General features: G+C 50.0%; 2 long non-coding RNA genes across 2 annotated transcripts in view; both read right to left on the bottom strand.

Moving 5' to 3' along the window:
- Positions 1–20,873, bottom strand: part of LOC131999207 (uncharacterized) — an 88,455-nt gene that overhangs the window by 30,023 nt on the left and 37,559 nt on the right. The window lies entirely within an intron of this gene.
- LOC131999206 (uncharacterized) overlaps positions 4,914–20,873 on the bottom strand; it is a 38,945-nt gene continuing 22,985 nt past the window's right edge. Inside the window, exon 2 of the long non-coding RNA XR_009399049.1 lies at positions 4,914–6,607. This is a non-coding gene — a long non-coding RNA (uncharacterized LOC131999206). The remainder of the gene's footprint in view (positions 6,608–20,873) is intronic.

The raw sequence follows: 20,873 nt of genomic DNA, 5'->3' as shown, positions 1-20,873 counted from the left end.
GCTGTCCCTTCTAGATGGAAAAGCATTGGCTTGAGTTCTAGAACGTATAGTACATGCCTTGTTCTTGTGTCCCAGCCTGTTTCCAAGACCTGACTCCTTTCCTACCTGGACCAATGATTCCTCCTGCCCTTCTCTGCCTCAGCTGGACCCTCTGAAGCACCCCTGGCTAGCCTGCCCTACAGCCCTTCTTCTAGGACTCCCCTCTGAACACAGTTTTGTTGCGGGCAATGTGATGGAATATTGGAAGACGGTGAGAAGGATTTCTTTAATATAGCCAAGCATAGCTAGAGATGTGGAAGCCAGTCAGGGATCAAAGAAAGCATCAAGAGGTACACCCAGGAAGTTAGCCCAATGAAAGGGAGAGGGTTCTACAGGCTGGGTTGGGGGCAGTCTTCTGAGGAGGTAAAATGGAATCACAATAGAAAAAAAAAAAAAGAAGAAGAAGAAGAAGAAGAAAAAAAAGGAACCAGTTTCATTTGTGAAACTATTCACTCACTCATTTGTGCAACAACATGTGTTGAGACCCTTCTGTGCAAGGATACAAGTATAAGGGAACTCAACCTTTTTCTTAAGAAGCATACCATCTACTAGGGGATGGCATGGTCCTTAGAGGTTGGCAAGACTCTGAGCATCAGAAATCGGTAGAAAGACATTCTAGGCTCGGGGAACAGCCGGAGCCCAAGCAGGAAAGCAAGACTCAAGGGCCAGTGGGCTGGGCAACTTGGATAGAAGAGAAGGAAATGGAAATATGTTCTAATTCGAGATCTTTCCTATGCGCTGAGGCGGGCCCAGGCCAGGTGCTGGGGACTTAGGGTGAATAAGGCAATCTCTGCCTTCCTTTGCCAGGACTTATACCATCATTCTAGAAAGTGCAAAGAGGCCACACGGTAGCCAGCTCCCCTTCTCAAAGCGTTGTACACAATCAGCATGGGTTACACAGCAGACCCAGGCAGCTTCATATCCCAGTAGAGGACAGGACAGCAACCACTACAGGGACAGCTGGCAGGGAGGGCCCTAACCACCTAACAGGAGACAAACTTTGGCGGGGAGGAGGTAACCTCCCTGCATCGCTGGTAAGTCCCTGGTTCTGCCTGAGAGAGGCAGAACCTTAAAGAAAAGAGCCCCAGAAAAACCAATAGCAGGGCTGGTGCTCTTGAAGACATGCTAACCGAAGTATACAGACATAAAACGCCTACAAAGGCAGGGGAGGGTAGAGTCCCAAAGCGTACAGCTTGCCCTTGCAAAATGGCCCTGGTCAGAGCAGGTCAGGGACTAGGTCCCCTCTCTGAGATTTATGTAGTGACGCCTTCTCATGTCAGGGCTGGGGAATCATGGGCAGTTTTCTTTCTTTCTGGTTTGTTGCCCTTTTCTTGTTTTGTTTTGTTCTCAGTGAGATGATGCTTTCTAGATGGTGATGCTTTCCTCTGAGGCAGGCAAGAAGGAAGTAAGGAAGCCAGCTTATTGGTGGGGCATGGGGCTTGGGAGGAAAATGCCTTCCCCTGGGAGTCAGGAAGTCTGGCCTCAGTTCTGCTCCCACAAGCTGTGTGACCTCGGGCAAGGCCCTTCCCTTCTCTGGGCCCACTCATCAGTGAGCCACTTTCCTCTCCATACTGGGCCAGGGTCCATAACTTATAAGAATAAGAAATTATTACTTTTAAAGAAGTAACAGCAGAGGGAGTGGGGCGAGAGCTGGGGCTGCAGACAGAAGAGTTTCTGGGAGCAGACCCTGCTCTTTTGTCAGTGTAACCAGAAGCTGTTAGGCGATGGCCCTACAGCAGGAGTAAGTGCCAAGGGTGGTTCTAGAAACAAACTGTGTGGGGTGGGGTGGGCATTTCCTTTGGTTTAGGGATAGGGCTGGCTTTCTAGCACCCACCAACACAGCCAGAGGCTGACATACAGCCTTTGGGTTGTGGGGAGTCGGGAGCCTCCTACGTGCTCTGGGAGATGCTGAGGAGGGAAATCAGAGCAGGCCCAATATGCCCAGCTTGCCTTCAGTGCCGGGAGAGGGAAGAGACCGGCTCCTGGGACTTTCTCTCCACCTCTTTGCCCGTGGATGGCTTAAGTAAACCTCCTTTGGGGGTCCCCAAGGTCATTTACAGCTAGTGGAGCAGAACCTTCCCCAGGGGCTCGCCTTGGTCCTGCCCAGCCTTCAGGACTCACTGACATTGACGAAGCCAGTTTCTTAGCCCCAAACCCATTGTGTGAATTAGATTCTTCTCAAAACAAAACATTCTTGGAGTCGGGACAAAGGTCAGGAATGCTTGCCTTTGAAAAGTCTCTCCATTGTTGTTTCTGCATCGTTTTATGTCCTTGCCAGAGCCTGAAGCATTGATCTCGTGTTCAGAGGGGGTCTGGGTGATGGCCAAGCCTGGTGGTGACCAACTGTCAGACCAGTGGGGCCGAGCCTCCACAAGTGACTTATTACACCGTCTCCTCCCCGTGGTCCATGTAGAACTTCAGACTGGGGGCCCAGAGGTAGGTGGCAGCGAGCTCAGCTGGTGGAAGGTCTCCAGAGAGGGAGAGGGGGGCGAGAGAGGAGAGGAGGGGGAGGAGTAGGAGAGAAGGGCTGGAGGAGGGAGAAAAAGAGGGAATGGGAGAGGGACGGGGCAGGGGGAAGGAAGGGGGAGCCATTTACTTCCCAAAGACTCAGTTTCTTCCCCTGTAAAAGGGGGACACTGTTCACCCTACATCAGGCTTGTGAGTTAGAAAGCATCACTTGGGTAAAAGTCCCAATACAAAGCTGGGACTCCAGAATATCAGAGAGGGGAGAGGGAGCTGCCTGGGCCCGGGATCCACCGCTCTTAACAGCCAGAGCCAAGAATGGAGCCCAGGGAGGTCTGAGTCCGAAGTCAGGACAGGCCACACCAAAACGCCACTCCCCAGGCTTCCTGGAGGCAATGTCACGGAGTCTGAGACTTACTCATGGTCTTTCCAAATAGCTCGGTGACTTCCACCTCGAGGTGCTCAAAATTCCCCACAGACCCCAAATAATAACCCAGGGAAAACACCAGCTTAGGCTGGGATTCACCAGAGGAAATGACTTAGGGAAAGACCAGAGGAGTTGGCAGAGAGACCCGTGAACCCCAGGTCTCTTTTCAGGGTGACACTACCTCATAACTTCAGGCCCTAGAGGCTGCCCAGTCTTCCTCACTTGCCTCCCCACAGGTACACACAAGGTCTCACATGGTTCTTGGAACCTTCTCCGTGTGGGTGCTGGAGTCCCCAGGCCTCGCTCTTATTGGAAGCCAGCAAGGGGACCCTACAGTCACCTGCGAGGCAGGGATGCAGGGGGGCCAGGGCCCCACTCTGAGGAGGCTGGGAGGCAGGATCCAGCTTTAGAGTCTGTCCTTTTGCAGCTCTGGTTTCTCTGAATATATGTATGAGGAAACGGGAGATTTCCCCCATCAAGGTAGAAATTTACATAATTTGTAGATCTCCCAAGACACAACAACTATAGATTCTTTTAAAATGTGTGGTCCGGGGCGCCTGGGTGGCTCAGTGGGTTAAGCTGCTGCCTTTGGCTCAGGTCATGATCTCAGGGTGCTGGGATCGAGTCCCGCATCAGGCTCTCTGCTCAGCAGGGAGCCTGCTTCCTCCTCTCTCTCTCTGCCTGCCTCTCTGCCTACTTGTGATCTCTCTCTGTCAAATAAGTAAATAAAATCTTTTTTAAAATCTCCTAAAATCTCCCAGATCCAAAGTCCTTGGCCAGCTAGGCACTTAATTAAACAGAGACTGAACGTTCCTGGATTCACGTTCAAGACCCGATTGAGGAGCAAATGTTAGAGGTGATGATCAGGGGTGGAGAAATTTTCAATGCGCCAATTAAAGTTGATCAAAACTGATGTGCCAGTTAGCAATCACCCATCAGCCCAGGTGCAGGGGGGGCACCCAAGGTATACAGAAATGTGGCTCTGCTGCTGCCTGACATCGGGGACGCGTTTTCATCTCTGGGGCTTCCTTTCCCCATCTGCAAAATGGGAACAGTAATGCTGTCTTCTTACAGGTACTGTAGGAATTCGATGAGGCAATTGTAAGGGCCTATTTAGCCAGAGCAATTCCATCCTGTTAAATAGTGATTTTGTTGTTTATGCAGTAAAACTTAAACTGACCCTGCCCACCCCCCCACCCCTGCCAGAGGAACTTATTTAAAAACAAGTCCCAGAAACCAGACCCAGGTAACAAAGCCCAAATACAAGGGTGGGTCAGACCAGGTGGAGGTATCCAATCAGTGGGGGCGCATACTGTGTCCTAGCTACCAAGGAGTATGGGCTTGGCCCTTTGGGCGCCTTTTGGGTGCCAATTCTGACCAAGGTGATAGGCTAGTTTAAATATGTACTAGGGTAATTTGTAATTCAATTGGCCACCCTTGTGTGACGTAGCATGACTGTGCAGCTTTCTCTGTGTGTTACAATCTCATTGGCCACCTGTGTGTGGCCAGACCCAACCACATGTCCCTTGTCCCTTAACAGTTAGTCAGTAAGGCAGGGAGGGGTCGCCTCTTTGTGAGAGACGGCCCTGGCTGGTCAGTTTGATTCTCGATGCTTGGCGCAAAATAAAGCTTTGGTTGACCTTCACTTTGTATCAGTCTCGTTCCTTTGACCATGGACCCAACAGCAATCACTATAAACTGTTCAGGGCAGGGCAAGATGGTGGTAAACGCTACTTAGCATCACTGTTGTTGCAAGGGAGGCTGGGAACTGATATTTATTAAGCCACTCCTGGGCATCCCTGACCCCTGAAGACAACTTTCAATCCTTAACGGAATTAGTCCTCTCTCACTGTCTTCATTTTCTGGATGAGAACACTGAGGGTTGGGGACTCATCACACAATTATTCCCTGACAAAGTGGAGAGGCAGAGCTAGGTCTGTCTGATATTGGGACAGAGAAGATCCAATCAAGTCAAACAAACGGGTACTTTTTTAAAAAAGTTTTAAAGGTTTTATTTATTTGTTTTGAGAGAGAGAGACAGGAAGGAGCAGTGGAAGGGGCAGAGGGAGAGGGAGAAGCAGACTCCCCACTGAGCAAAGAACCCCATGTGGGGCTTGATCCCCGGACTCTTAGATCACTACCTGAGTTGAAAGTGGACACTTAACCAACACCCAGGCATCCCCAAACAGGTACTTTTGTTAGGACTGTTGGGACCTTAAACTCTCTAGTATATTCTGGACCAGCCTGTTCCATTGAACATTCTGTGATGATGGAAATGTTCTAACTTAATGCTGGTTAACACGGTAGGTCACCAGAAAGGTGGCTGGTATGACCAAGAAACAGAATTTTTAATGTAGTTCAATTTTAGTTAATTTAAATAGCCACCCATGGCTAGTGGCTGCTCTTTCAGACAGCACTAGCCTACACAATAGCTCTGGAACCCTCTTTAACCTTGCATCTAAGCCCCTCCCCTGCCCGTCCCTATGTCTCCCTGAGGGTGACTGGCTTGCTCAGGTCCCCATGGTCTTGCACTCCCCACTCACATCCCATGTCAATCCCTGTCTCTGGTCCCTTGGTTCTGGTGACCCTCCCTGCCACCCCCCTCTAGCTCCTCCCCCTGAGTGTGATGTCAGGTTCTCTTAACTCCTGTGCTCATGTCTCCTGTTACATCTGCTGAAAACTCCCCAAGCCAGACCCAGAAGCTTCAGACTCTTCACCCTTACCTTAATATTCACATCTTCCCCCCAAAACTTACCAAGACCCCAAGTCCAGATCCAGATGCCCTGGCGGGGGGCAGAGTAGGTGGAAGGAGAGCAAAGGGACAGACTGTTCAAAACAGATGCAGCCAAGAAACCCCAGAATATTTGGTTGCTTCTGTATGGGAGATACAAAAAGGTAGGGCACCTGTTGGAACTTACACACTAAGTGGGGGGACATGATACACTGAAAAGACCAGAGAGAGAGAGCCACATCCTTACAGCACAACTAAGAGGCATTACAGCTCCTCAAGGTCAAGGGTGCTCCCGAGGCTCAGAGAAGAAGGAGACCTCTCTGGGCTGCACTCATGACAGGGACTCCCAGGCGAAGGCGGAGGCCTGCCCACCCTTTTCAGCCCACAGCCCCTCCATCCAGCTTGCAACTCTGAGGGCTGCACAAAGGACATCTTTCCTCCATCTGCAAGCTGGGATTGGCCAAAGAGGTGCAGGAGGAGAGAGTGGGACTCTGTGTTCCTCTGGCTCCATCTCTGCCAGGTGCGGGCTGAGCCATGATCAGTTTCCTCGACTGAAGGCCATGACTTCTGCCAAGGGCCCGCCCTGCCAGCCATGGTTCCTTCGTGGTTCTCTTGCAGTTCTGCAGGTGGCTCTCCAGGCCACGCCCAGCCACTCCTTTAAACAGTCTCTTCCTCGCTCATTCCGAGCACCCCCTTCGGCTTCTCCTCGTGACCCTGCAGATCCACAGTCTCTGCAGGGTATTCCAGGATGAGTGGGATTGAAGCAGGCAGAGAAGAAACTAAGCAAATCAGGAGAACCCCAGGGCAGAGAAGCAAGACAGAAGCGTCACAGTCTTGCTCTGAACGGAGACCAGCGGGCTGAGAAGGGGCTCTGGGTGGGGGAAGCTGGAGCTGAAGCTGGGGCTGGACTGTGGGTGCCTCCATCAGCAGGAGCTGGGACTGTACACCTGGGAAACCAAGAGACCCATGTCAAACTGAGACGAGGCAGCATTTCAGGGGCCCTTGTGCCCTGTCCTTCCTATGGAACCAGTTATGGCTATCACATAGGCAACTGGTTGTAAGAGTCTTATTAGCTAGAGCCACCTGGGTGGCTCAGTCAGTTAAGCATCTGCCTTCATTCGGCTCAGGTCCTGATCTCGGGGTCCTGGAATAGAGTCCTGCACCCCTGAGCAGGAAGCTTGTTTCTCCCTCTCCCCATCTCCCCTGCTTGTGCTCTCTCTCTCTCTCAAATAAATAAATGAAATCTTAAAAAAACACAGAGAGAGAGAGTATCTCCTGAGCTACCCAGTGACCACACAACCAGCTTTTAAACACACATGACACTACTGGTCAATAAACAAGGCTGCCCTTGAATAGACTTCCACTCTGGCTCTCATGACAATCAAGTGAGTAAAATTCACTCATATTCAAGTGTATCTATCCTGGATCCAGTGACCTACGGAATCATGGTTCTGTTTGCTAGACAGGAACATTCTAATCCTGCCTCTTCACATCTTATTGGTCAATCAAACGCGAGGACATATTGCATACTACATAGTGTAGATATATCGTAGTGATCACTGTACTTGTCGATTTCCCCCTGCATAAATCAGATCTACTTTCGTTTGGGGGAAAAAATGTTTCTAATACATATTTTATGCCAGATGCCCTTTGAACAAAGTATGGCATGCCTCCAATGCTAAGTGCAATGACATTGGGGCTATTCTTTTTGTGGGGGGGAGGGGAGGCTTTTCTTTGACAATACTTGGCAACTCCTAGTAAAGTGTATTGACCTCTGCTGCCTTTAGAACTGAGAGAATGTGGGCACCTCAGCCGGCTTCTTTACAAAGACGGAGCTGTCAGACTGGCCGTTGCTCCCTCAGCTGAAAAGCATATAGAATTCTTGAATGGAATCATGCATCTAGAACTATACTAATGCCTTAAAAGATGGGTGGAAAAATTCTGACTATATTTCTCAGGACAGGAAGGGAGGGAGGGAGGGATGGAGGAAGGGAAAGAGGGAGAAAGGAAGGAAGGAAGGAAGGAAGATTGTGGCGTCAAGTGCTCCTGCCTGTTTATTTCCTGAGTGTCGGGATGACAGTAAATTGATCTTCTGCAGTTTTGTTGTGGGTTTGGTTTTTTTGTTTTTTTTTTAGAAAAGAATTTTATATTGTTTATCCTTTTCTTCACAGGTCATTGATAACATTAATTACCTAAATAGACCCAACATTTCAGGGTTAAGTGTAACCGCTGACTAATTTGTACTTCTTTTCCACCACCTTAATGAACTCATGCAGATGAAAAGTCCACTGTAAAGCACAAGGACAGTATCAGTGACCCATTAGAAGATCCCCCATTAAACTACTGCTTTGTGAATATCAGCAAGTGACACGGACAAAATTCGAAGTATCCATGGATTTGCATGGAATGGTACAGCGTGTCTATAGTGAGTTTCTGCAGACTGTTATCTGTTAATTTTATTTTTGACAATTTCTGCCCTGGTATCTTAAGCAGAACAGCCTTTCTCCAAATTAAAACCAATTAAAAGCTATTTAAGGAACACTCTGTGACAACAACGTTTAACAGAATTAACACCACTCACTGCAGAAACAAGGCAGCAAAACTTGCAAAACTTATCGATGATTTCGCTCACGCCAAATCACAATGATGATGCTGGAAGTTTGCTTCCAATTTCCAAATTCGTCTGTGTTGACTGAGTATGGCTTGGTACTGACATGTTTTATTTTAGAGTCTAAGTCTTAAAGTTTACTTATATAGGTTTTTTTGTTATATCGGGAAAGAATGGTAGTAATTAATAGTTTCTTCTTTTATTGTATGTGGGGAAGGCACTACACTAAATATCCACTTTAAATCTGTTTTTACAGATGATGCCATCGTGTTAAAGGGACTTTAAAATGGTTTTACCCGTGTGCAGAAGAGCAAAAATGAAGGGTTGTTCTGAAGGGCCAAAGGGGGGAACTGAGAGCTCCATCTGTTCTAGGAACCAGACTGTGGATTTTTCTACATTATTAATTTTTATCTTCCCAACAACTTTGAAAGACAAAAATGTTTATCATCCTCTTTTGATAAGTGAGGGGGCTTCACATCAGAAGGTGAAGTAACTTGCTCAAGGTCACGTAATGTGCCCAGACACCAAACAGCTCTGAAACACTCATAAGGCCAAAGAGAGCTCTTTCCCATGAACCCAGGATCACAGGATGTTGCCACCCACCTAAAGATCATCTGAAACGGTGGAGCCAGGAGTCACTGAGGTAGAACTTGGCCTTCTGATGTGATCCGAGGGCACATTGGGCAACAGTCCAATCCCTGGCACAGCTCCACATGCTGCCCCATTTGAGTTGAGGGTGCTCGCAACATTAGCTCTCCTGTTAGGCTTACAAATTAGGTGCTCAGAGGGCCAGCCCGGTGCAGGGATGAGTGTGAGTCTCAGCTCTACCATATACAGACCTGGAATAAGGCACCCAAACCCCACTGCAGCTGCAAAAAAAAATGTTTTAAGTGGATAGCAGGGGTTGGAAATAATCTATCTGACATCAAAGGCTGTCTACAGGAATAAATTAAATGATTTGTGAAAAATCCTTGGGAAAAAAAAGCATATACACAGAAGGTGCTTGACGATGGTGGCTGCATTAAAATGAAGCCTGGAGTGCAAGGCCATTGCCCGGGTTCAGAGTGTTACCTTAGATCCTTGCCGTTCAAAGTGTGCTTCATAGATCGACAGCATTGGCAACCCCTGGGAGATTGCTGGAAATGCAGAATATGGGCTCTACCTCAGGCCTCCTGACTCAGAAACTGCTTTTTCAGCAGGGTTCAAGTGTACACATTCCAGTTTGAGAAGTACCACCTTAGGCTTCCTGCTGTGGTTCTCTAGGTCTCAACCGTCAGAGAGGGAAGTTAGCGTGGTTCACTGTTCAATTATTCCTCATCAAAAAATAGAATCCAAAGGGTCGTTGAAGGTCATCCAATCCAGAAACGATCAATGCACAACACAGGGGACTGCCATTCCCTTCCCAGTGACCAGGCAGACATCAGTAATCAATCATAATCATCGATAATCACTTGCAATCGATGAGGGAACATCTTCCCCGAGCTCAGAGGTAGCAGCCTCATGCTCCATATTGCACTCCAGAAGGGCACTCTTTCTCTTAGAGTGAATATGGATATGAAGACTATTTACAGTCCCCAACCCTTGCCATGTGGTCTAACCCCTCTTATTTCATAGGGGGACACTATCTCCAGGTTAAGCTTGTTTTCCCAACATTCCATCCCATTTCATATGCTCCCCTACAAAAGTGTTGAATAAATCACATGGCCGTACTGATTAAAAAGAAACCGAATTCCATCAGGTTTAAATGACATACCCCTAAATGGAGAATCCTAGTCCTCTGACTCAACTCTTCTCTTCCTGTCATGGTCCCCCTCTGTCCCACCATCAGTCTTGGAAACCTAGGAAGAAAGTCTTGAAACCCAGGACACTGCTCTGATGCCAACGCCGAGGTAGAAGGACATGAGAACGTTTTTGCCAAGTTCAGAGGCTTTGAATCGCACCCCTGTGGGCCCTGGCAGCCCCACCCTCTCCCCTGCTGGGAGCGGGAGCTGGCATCTTCAGAAGGGCCGGCCTGCCGGGCCTCACGCCTGTGGCCCTCACCCAGTTTCCCAGCTGCCTGCCTCAAACACAATGAGTACAGTTCCAAAATAGGAGTGATATTTTGAACTTAATTTTTGTTCACATGTAATAGGAGACAGAGGCCCCTGCTAAGCTATTGTGCCAATTAGCCAGCGGGAAGCAGCCCATGTTTCTGGAAGGCAAATCATTAAGAACTATAATACAGTGTAGGCCTCTAGACCGGCTGGACCCAATTTTAAGTGAAAATTAATGGCAAATTCTTGTAACCACATTAAGGGCCATTGTCGTTCATTTGAAATCGGTTAAACATGAAAACAGTATGAAAACCATCTTGAGTTTATGGAATATAAATATTTGTCCGTATTTTGTCTTGCCGGTGCCCCGGAGAGACTCAGAGACGTTGGCAGATGTGGTGTTCTATAAACATGCTTATGAAGGGGGGTTGGGATAAGGAGCCTGATCTTATTGGGTCAAGCTACTTGTCAACTTTTCCATTTCCTCAGTCAGAAGATAATTAAACAGTAAGCAGATGTCAGGATCTAAATGGTTCAAGGAAAGATGGCTTGATGACTTAACGGTGCTTGTGATTTGTACATACTGTCTGCACACAGCCCATGGGTTAGTACAAGAAGCAGAAAGTCATGCAGTTACTTTTCCTCACAGGGAGGCAGAGGCTCTCCCAGCAAATCCTATCTGCAGACACTCTCCATATCAAGAAGCAGTCAAGAAAGTTCCTGAAACGATGCTCTGGGCCTCTCAGACTGGAGAGAAGCTTTGCCACTTTAGAAAAAGAGAGTGGAAAAAGGAGAGAGAGACAGATGGAGTAGAGGATGGGGAGTCGGGAGAGGACAGGAAGACAGAGATGAGGAAGGGGTGAGTAGAAAGACCACGACAGAAAAACGAAGTTTCATTGGAAGATGGTGTCTAGGCGCGGGGGTGGGGGGTGTGGGGAGGGGGCAGTGGGTATAAATATGCTGCAGCCAGCTAGGGGCATAGTCTTCCATCACCTTCTCCCTGTGGGACCCTGGACCATTTGGGACGTCCCCAAATTCATCCCCATATCTGACATTTGGGTGTTGTAATCCCCACCCTGGCTCTGTCACAGGCTTGTTGTGAGTGACCTTGAGAAACGTGAAGGTCCCCAAATCGTAAACTGCTGGACAACTGCTTTAACATCTCCCGAAAGAGCAGAGGAAATAGAGTAAAAGAGAGTGGAGAGGAGCTGAGGTCTGAGGTGGGGCGAGGGAGGACCGTTCTCCGTTTTGTTTTTGTGTCAGGGTCTGTGATCTGGGTCCCTCCCGTGGAGCCACGTGGAGTCCGATATGTTGCCGAGTTCATTAAGGAAGCTCTTTCAGACCCTAAAACAGACCGCCCTCCGATGGCGCGCGTGCGCGCACACACACACGCACACGCATACGCGCACGCGCACGTACACATACAGGCGCACACCTGCATGCACATGCGCATGGCGCACGCAAGCGCACACGCGCCGCTCCCTATGGGACTGCAGCAGGTGTCCAAGGGAGCCAGGTGAGGACCGGGCTTGACAATCTCTCACTACGCTGTGTTTGGAACTTCAGTTCCACTTGTCCTCGGGTAACCATTTGCGTAACGGCCTCTCCCTTCAGGATAAATCTCCCCGGAGGCCTGCCGACTCCCCCTTTCAAACTGACCCCCATTAGGGTTCAGGCATGCCAGCGCAGCCTGTACGCCTTAAACCCATCCTTCTTGTGTGGTTATGTATAAAGTAGTCTGCTCCAAAGAACCCATTTACTGATGTGGGGTTCGCACTTACCCTCCTGTCCCGTCAGAGACTACCTTACTGTGTGGCCTCAGAGCAGCATGAAGCCGCTCTGGGCTTCTGTCTTCCCATCCGTGAAATGAAGTTGAACAGCTTGATCCTAAGAACCTTTCTATTGGTGACTTTGGAAGGGCTCACCCTTTACCCACTGGAAATCTAGGGTAGGAGGTATCATCTCTCTCCCCTTCCTCCCTCCCTGCTCCCCGCCCCTCACTCTGCTGCTTGCCCTTTGCAGGGGTCCTGCACGGACTGGGTCAAGGACTCCTTTGCCCTCTGGCTTGCCTAAGGTCTCAGCCAACAAGGGGCAGATCAGAAACAGGAGTTTGAGGTCTGGGTGTGTTTACCTGACTTCTCCTTAGGAGCCCCCGCCATTGCTGACTGCGCCTCCCCCCTGGAAGGTCCCAGTGCCTGGGTCTTCTCTTTGGACTCTCTCCTTGCAGGTTGCCTGACAGTTTCTTCCCCTTCTTTCTTCAGGACTTGGGGTGGTAACAGCTCTACTGTGACTAACCCCAGATACTGTGATATCCCTTGTGGTTCTCCCACTTCCAGACATCACTTTAGCAAGTGGGCCTTTGTAAACAAACTCTCCTTGGTGGGGGTCAGTCAGAGGAGAATAAACAGGTCCAATGGGGCTGGGGGGGTGGGCATGAGCAGAAGGATCAGGAAGACCTCCAAGGGAAGAGGCAGGCCTTTGCAAGTTTGCACTGAAGCCTGTCTGGAAGGACAAGAAGTTTAGATGGACCACAACAGAGTGGGAGAGGGCATTCTAGGTAAGACAGTGGTGAGGAGGCTGCCGTGATGCTTGTCTGGAGGGAAGAACTTGGTAGGGAAGGAACAAGGGTCACAGTTGGAAAGCCAATGAAGCCTCAGTCTCAGGGACTTGAAGGGGACAGAAGCCTGGGATTTTGTTCGAGGGGAAATGAGAGACTGAATGGTTCTGGAGCAGGGGAATGGCCTGATCACACAGAGCCATTTGAGGCACATTAATCTAGCAGTGGGGAGGAGACAGTATGCTACCAATGGGGTAGCCCTGTGCAAAGGGCAGGGAGGGTGATGCCGAGTGGGACTCCTCTACCTGGTATTTCTCCTAGCGGTGGTGGGGGAAGGGCCAAGGCAGTGCCAGCATTACCCCCAGAGCCATCTCACACCCATGCCAGCCTCAAAAGAGCAGAGAGTGAAGTGCACCGCATCCTGAAGATGTAAGAGAAAACACATTCTTGGAAGAGATCTCTTCTCAAAGACGTCCGCCCACAACCCCCAGAATAAGGGGTAGGCAATCTGCTTCTCCTGGCATCTGATTCAAAATGCTCCTGAGGCCAAGAGGACCTAAAAGAATACCTCTGCTCGTGTGTGCAAGAACAGCCCAACGGGGGACCATCTGTTTCAGGATGGGCTCAATGTGGGGGCAGAAACAGTAGCCCCCAAAGGGGTGCTATTTTGGTTTCCAGGAAAGTATCCTGTGAATATCCCCAGCACCAACTGGAGATCTCTCTTTAGCTCTCTGCTTTGTTTTTTGCTAAGCCGACCCCATCCCAGGTGGTGGGGGGTCACTCTCTGCGAGGTTCTGTGTCACTGATACCTGGGTGTGCACATGTTTGGGGGTGGAAGGAGTCCAGGAGCTCTGATCACCTGAGACAGTGCAGACCCTGTAAACAACAGTAAGGGTAAAGGGAGATAGATTCAAGAGACAGAGACCACTCAAACTGACTACAAAAATGTCTTCTCAGGATTGGCCCTATATCTCCTCCTTGAAAAGATTGCTTTGACTTCCAGATGGACCTGGAAAGGGATCCTCCTTCCCCGGGAGGGGGAGGGGTGCACACAGCCTGCCCTAAGGTCTACTTCCCTGACCATCCCCTGGTCATGTCAGGGTTATCACAGTGCTCCAAAGGAGGCACAGTGGTTGTGTGGATAAAGAAAGGAGGGAGCCACATCCAAGCTCTGGAACATTCTAATATTTAGAGGTCCGCTGAAAGAGACAAAGCCAGCAAAGAAGGAGAGATCTGTGAGTTAGAAGGAGAACAAGAAAGTGAGTGTCATAAAAACCAGGAGGGAGAAAGGCAGAGGACATGATCAGATAGCTCAGATGCTCCTGGAGAAGGGGGGAAGGGTATCAGGATGACAATTATGGATGTCCTCGATGATCTGGACAAAATTAGTTTCAGAGGAGTGAAGGAAACAGAAGACTGGCTTCTGCACCTCACCTATCTTCTGAGGTAGACAGGCTTATCTTCACTTTGTAGATAAGGAAACTGATGCTGAGAGATAAACTGACTCACTCAAAGCCTATTACCTGTCAGACTGGTACCCTATTGCCTATGATCATGGGGTCATGAAGGCTGTTGGGAGACGTGGTTGTCAGGGACACTGGTGGTGTTGACAGTGGTATCAGTGGTGATGCTGGCGTTGATGCTGTTGGTGATGCAGAGGACAATGGTGATGGTGACAGTGGCGTTTTTGGTGGTTGTGTGAATGGGCAAGTTGATAAAGACGATGAAGCAAAAAAAAATTGGTCTGTGGAATCAGGCAGATCCAGATCTATATCCCAGCTGCTCAGTGACACATAAGCTTTTCAACCTTTGAGCCTGTGTCCTAGCTGTAAAGTGGAGATTATATTGCCTACACTGAGGGCTGTTGTAATAATGACATGGATGGGGAGCACCTTGAGGCCCCTGGCTCCTGGGAGGCCCTCAGGAAATCTTTGTTTCATTCATTTGCTCTCTGGGCAAACTTAGGGAGTGCAGTGGACCTCACTCTGTGAGCCAGACTCATCCCTCCCAGTCTAACTGCTTTCCCCAACTAAAGTCACCTCTATTCTCGAGATCAGTCATGGCCATCTTGGGAATGAGGTGTTCCCCACGGTCACCTCTTGGTGCCCACACCCTGCTCTGGAAATGCTGTCCTGCCAGGAGCCCCCCTCTCAGATCTGCCCCATCCCAACCCCAAGTGGATGAATGCCCAAGAGACCCTAAAAAGAAGAGGGTGGGAGAGGAGTGAACACTTACTGAGCACTATTATGCGCTCAGCTGTCTGGTCTCATGCAGGTGGGAAAGAGGAAGTACAGGCTTGAGTTGGGCTCTGGAGTCAGAAGTGCCTGGAACAAAGCACCTCGCTTCCTTGACATCTACTCAAATAAAACCTTCTTCATGAGCCTACCCTGACCATCCACCCATATATCACCCCCACCCCTAAGAACGTGCCTATCACCCTAATCCTGCTCAGGTTTACCCATCCCCTTTCTAACCTGCTACAGTTTTTCTGTGTATTAGTTTATCTGTCTTCCATCGAAATGTAAGTTCCAAAGGACAGAGACCATGACCTCTTTTGTTCACTGATGCATCCCTAATACCTAAAACAGTGGTGGCCCCTAGGAAGCGCTCCCTATACGTTTGTAGAGTGAAGTAGTAGTAATGCAAACAGCAGCTTACCCAGCTCTGTCAGGCTCCAAAACCCTCCGGGGCCCCTTGCAGACAACAAATTCAGGTTTGTCCCGGGGTCACAGCCCCTCACCTCATCCCACCACGTCATTTCCAGAAACCTTTCTTTGAAGTCTCCCTCTTAGATCAATTCATTTATTCATGACAGGGCCGGGCGGCTATTTGAGGAATACAGAATGTTCCTGGACTCCAGAAGGTACCAGGCCCAGCTCCAGCATCTTGTCTGAGGAGAGGAGCACGTGCTATGAGATAAAGCAAGCAGAGACACTGGCCTGGCCCACCCCGGCCTGGCTGGAGGGAAGCCCTTGCTGTTTAAACACTCCTCAGTCAACATCAAGTCCAAGGGCCAGAAGGCAGGTCTACCCCGTGTTTGCTCCGAGGGGTCCACCTACTGGGAAAACGCAGGTAAGTCAAACAAGGCTATTTGTTCTCCCCATACAGCAAACAAAAAAACAGGACGAGTCCTCCTCCAGGGCCTCCCTGCTGGACCCAAGAGGCATAACTCAAGTAATGGGAAGACAAATATTTTCTTGGAGAAAATGATAAAACTTGAGGCAGGAAAAGCAAACACCGTCTTCAAAAGGGCAGCTGGGGAGTTGGTGTGGAGCTGCCCCAGGAGCCATTAGGGAAGATTCCAGAAGTGGGAAGCACTTGGCCTGCGGGCTCCTGGTTTAGAGGGACCGGCTGAGGGAAGTGGGCACTTTGCTCAAAGCCGCGAGCACGTCGGGCTTAAGGTGCTCTTATTCACCCCCGACCTAGGACTCTCATCATTAGGAAGGCAGAGAGAATTCAGAAGACATGGTCCCAGACAGGCCAGAGCATGAGCGAAGAGCCAGACATGCTGGGCTTGAATCCTGTTACTCATTCACTCATTCATCCGTTTGGCCAATCAGTCAGCCCTTGCACACATGTGCGCCGAGCGCCAACCGTGTGCCAGGCTCTGGCTGGTGCTGCGTGGTTTGAGTAAGCCCTTGATCACGTCGGAGCCTCCGTGTTCTCTTCCATGAGGCTGGGGGACTGGGGCATTGATACCCCCAACTTGCATCCCCCACTGGTGAGGGTTAGCCCAAGGGCATTTCCCGATTTGTACCTGCTTGCAACCAAGAGAGAGAGAGAGCGAGCATGAGCAGGGGGACAGTTAGGGAGAGGGACAAGCAGACTCCACACTGAGCACAGAGCCCGACATGGGGTTCAGTCTCACAACCCCGAGATCATGACCTGGGCCTAAATCAAGAGTCACCCACATGGGGCACCTGGGTGGCTCACTTGGTTAAGCAGCTGCCTTTGGCTCAGGTCATGATCCCAGGGTCCTGGGATTGAGCCATGCATTAGGCTTCCCACTCAGCAGAGAGCCTGCTTCTCCTCCCTCTGCCTGCCACCTGCCTACCTGTGGTCTCTCTCCATCTCTCTGTCAAATGAATGAATAAATAAGAGTCAGCCACTGAAATGACCGAGCCACCCAGGCATCCAAACAATATTTTTGTGTACTCTCCCCAAGTTACTTTATCCATGCCCCCAATTTTAATTACCAACTATATATGAGTGACTCAGATTTCTTTCTCACCCAGACCTCTCCCCTGAGTTCCAAAAATGGTGGCCCACTGGACATCTCAAATTCAATGTGTTCAAAATAGAGCTCACTGTGTGCCACTTCCTACCATACTACTCCCCAAATCTGCTCTTTCTTCTTTCTCCAGGTCAGTGTGTAGCCCCACCTCCCCCTTGTTGCCCAGAAGGGTTATCTCAACACTCCTTCCTCTCCACTACCCCTTCTTGATTTCGGCTCTGGTCATGATCTCAGGGCCCTGAGATCAAGCCCCACTTCAGGTACCACAATGCATCATGCCCCTTGCTCAGCAGGGAGCCTGCTTCTCCCTCTGCCTGATGCTCCCCCTACTTGTGTAGTCTCTCTCTCTCTCTGACAAATAAGTAAATCTTTAAAAAAAAAAAAGAAAATAGTGCCTTTCCCCAACTTTTGTTTTTCTTTGCCAAACTCCTATTCATACAGCAAAACCCAACTCAGGTATAACTTCCTCCAGAAAGCCTTCCCTAACTCCCCACTCCAACCTCATAACCTCATAACCCACTCTAACCTCATAAAACCTTTATTCCTCAACCAAGTTCTCACTGTTGCAGTGGAATGGGAACTTGCAGGTGCCCCTACCAGACTCTGAGCTCTTAAAGACTGGAACAGGGTGCTTTTGAATCCCCAAGACCTAGGAGATACTCCATACATGTCTGTTAACTTAGAGCAAATAAAAATTTCTCTCAGTTCCAGCGTGCTATGATTGTATGCTGCTGGTTCATAGAGCTTTCTCCAAATCCACTCCGCTCTTAGAAAGAAGTAGAAGACAATTATTTTTCTTTTCCATTGCTAGTTCCTGTTAATTCAGTCAAGATAAATAAAAATTAATAGGCACTCATTTGTCATGTGGATTTAATAATCCAAAATTACATTTGTCTTGGCCCAGAGTGTTAGTACATCTCATAATATTTGCAATTTACTGAGAAAAATTTAGGATCCAGTGTCGTCTCTCCTGCTTAAATGAATACACACACACACACACACACACACACACACACACATAAATACTGGCCTAGGGTCTGCAGGAACTAGGAAAGGAAGACAGAACAAAACTATGGATTCTGAGAATTCCTGAAGAAGTGTCACCCAGACCAGGACACTGCTCCTGACCCACAAAGTGTCCCCAGCCCTCCCAGTCAAAGCTACTCAGGGAAAAGATGATGAAGCCCATGGCAAATTGCCATGGGAAGGATGTAACTTCCTCTTTAGCTCCATTCCTAGACAGTAAACCTCCAAGCTCCACTCCCTTCTAGGGAAGTCTGGTCATTGACCTAGAAAGCCACCTGCAAGAGTGGAAGGAAAGAGGTAAAGGTCCTTTGCTTAGCACTTTACTCCCACAATCCTCTGCCACTTGCCAAGATTCTCCAGGCTGATAAGAAGCTCGTCTCCCTCCTTCTGTTTTATGCTCTCGGGAGCCTCTCGTGACCCACCCCTGCCAGGTAGAAACAGAAGAGACACAACCAACATGGTCCCCAGTAGGTTGACAGTGTCACCACATACAGCACAGTTCCATGTCGCTGTTGAACAAAGCATTCCACTCCTTAAAAAGCTTTAGGACTACAGGATGGAAACAGACACCTCGAGCGTTTGCATTTACTTCTCAAGCAAGAAGTATCTCAGAAGGAAAGTGCCAATGTGTAGTCTCTAGTCTGTCCCCACAGCCCTCTGTGTCCACTGATGCTTGAAGGGATTTCTGTCAATTCTAGAGAGTGACCAGGGCAGCAAGGACAAAGGTCCCTTGTAAGGAAGTGGGACAAGAGTCCTCATGGTTTGGGAAATAGAGCAGAGGGATGGAAAGCGTGTAGATGGGACCTCAGACCCCAGCTTCAGCACACAGCAGCCCCGCTGGACCGTCTGTCAGTCCACCTTGGCCTCTCCCCACCTTGGCATCCTGCCAGCCTCTTCTGCAGGCTGGGTTTCCCAGCTTCCCTTTCGGCACAGGGTCTCAGCCTGGATTCCACCCATGAGACTAAAGAAGGCTCTTTAGAAGGCTAAAGAGCAAGAGACCATCCTTCTCCAGAGGCAGCTGGAGACAGACCCTGAGGCAGATGGGAAGTTTGTCCACCTCTGGCCGGCACCTGCCCTCCCCTACTTACAGCCGCTGGCTTCCTGAGGTTCTGCACGGGTCCAGGGAAGTTTCAGAGAACTATGTTTTGGAACCTGCGGGCTGGCCTTCAGCAATGACTTCCTGACCTTCACTCACTCTCCACCCTTCCTGCAGCTGCAAAGGCGCTAATTCCCTGAATTCACACCCTTCGCACTTGAAACACGTAGGATCTGGGGCTGACTAGCACGGCAGCTCTGCAAACCTTAGGCAAGCCACCTTACCTCTCAAAGGCAAAACGAGATTGACACCTGTCCCATGAAGTCCTTGTGCAGACTTGACCCAAGAATTTCTGGCTAGCACCTCCTTCTCCTCCCCTCCCAGGCCTCCCGTGTCTCTGCCCTCTTCTCTGCCACCCCTCACCCTGGATAGGCCATTTTATTGTATGGCCAGTTCTTTGTGAGTATCAGTGAGCCCTACCTGGGTGCAGCTCAGTGGACTGTTCAGAGGACTATGGGTAATAAAAGGGAAGAGATGGACCTGGAAGGAATGAGGAGCAAATACAGAAAGGAGGGTGAGCATGTAGGGGGCGGTTCCCGGCGTCCTGGGAAGGGGGAGGCCAGAGCACAGAGGATGGCCTGCCTGCAGACACAGGGGTCCTGGGCACTGCCCATGTGCCCACGGAGCAGGGGCTGCGGTTGAAGGCAGGCCGTCCCCACCAAATGGCTTCATTCTCCCCACAGGGTGAGAGGCTGGACCTCACACTTGGCCTTCTTCAGGAATACTGGTGAGGACTGCATGTCTGCTTCTCAGGTGAGGCTGTGTGTTCAGGAGGGCAGGGCCCTGTCTGGCTTACTCAGTGTGTAGTAGTGCCCAAGGTGATGGGTCCTGGGATGGGGGCAGGGGGTGATGGGAGATAGAGCTCCCAGTTCATGAGAGGAGGACCAGGCATCCCAACGAGCTCCTGGGAGTGGGAGTTCCCTGCAGGTGACGGTGATGCCAGGGGTTAGTGGGGACAAGCTGGCGGCAGGAGTGAAGAAGGCAGACCTCGGATTTCATCATAGAGGTAGTGGGAGACAAGCAGGGACAAGGGATGAGGGGATGGGCCCAAGCGTCGAAGTGTGGCTCCTGCTATCTAGACTGAGACAGGAGGAAGCTGCTGGGCAAGAGGAAAAGAAAAGTGTTGAAAGCCTCAGGGACTTGATGGGGAGACTTAGGTACAGGGTGAGAGGGGACTGAAGGGGACAGGTCATGGCTGGGGGAGGCTGCTGTCGGGTTGAATTCCAAAGAGAACTGCAACTGAGGATGACAAGTTCCAGTGGTCCCCAACCTGGCCAGTCCCCAGAAGTTCAGACCCAGTTTCTGCATCTCATTTCTGGAGCCTCTGGGACCTGGGAATCTATGTTTTAAAGCTCCCCAAATGGCACCTGTGATCAACCAGCTCTGGGAATCCCTAGTATGGGGGGGTAGAAGCGAGGTTACGACTGCAGCAGTGATGGTCATCAGATCTGAAAAGGCGTGGGAGGTGCATGAGGGGTGGCTGAGGGAGGTGTCATTTACGAGGACACTGATGTCCCCGGGACAATGGAAGGCCTTGTGTGAGGAGGAAGACTGTGGGCAGGTGCCAAGGCCCTGGATGAATCTGGAGGTGTGATCTCACAGGGTGGTGGCCATGAGGCCATGTCTTGGCTGGCTGAGCCTCAGGCATCCCTGGGACAG

The sequence above is a fragment of the Mustela nigripes genome, chromosome 13 (assembly GCF_022355385.1).
Source record: "Mustela nigripes isolate SB6536 chromosome 13, MUSNIG.SB6536, whole genome shotgun sequence".
NCBI classification, from domain to species: domain Eukaryota; kingdom Metazoa; phylum Chordata; class Mammalia; order Carnivora; family Mustelidae; genus Mustela; species Mustela nigripes.
Note: the sequence above shows the minus strand (reverse complement) of the source record. Positions and strands in the feature narration are given on the sequence as shown.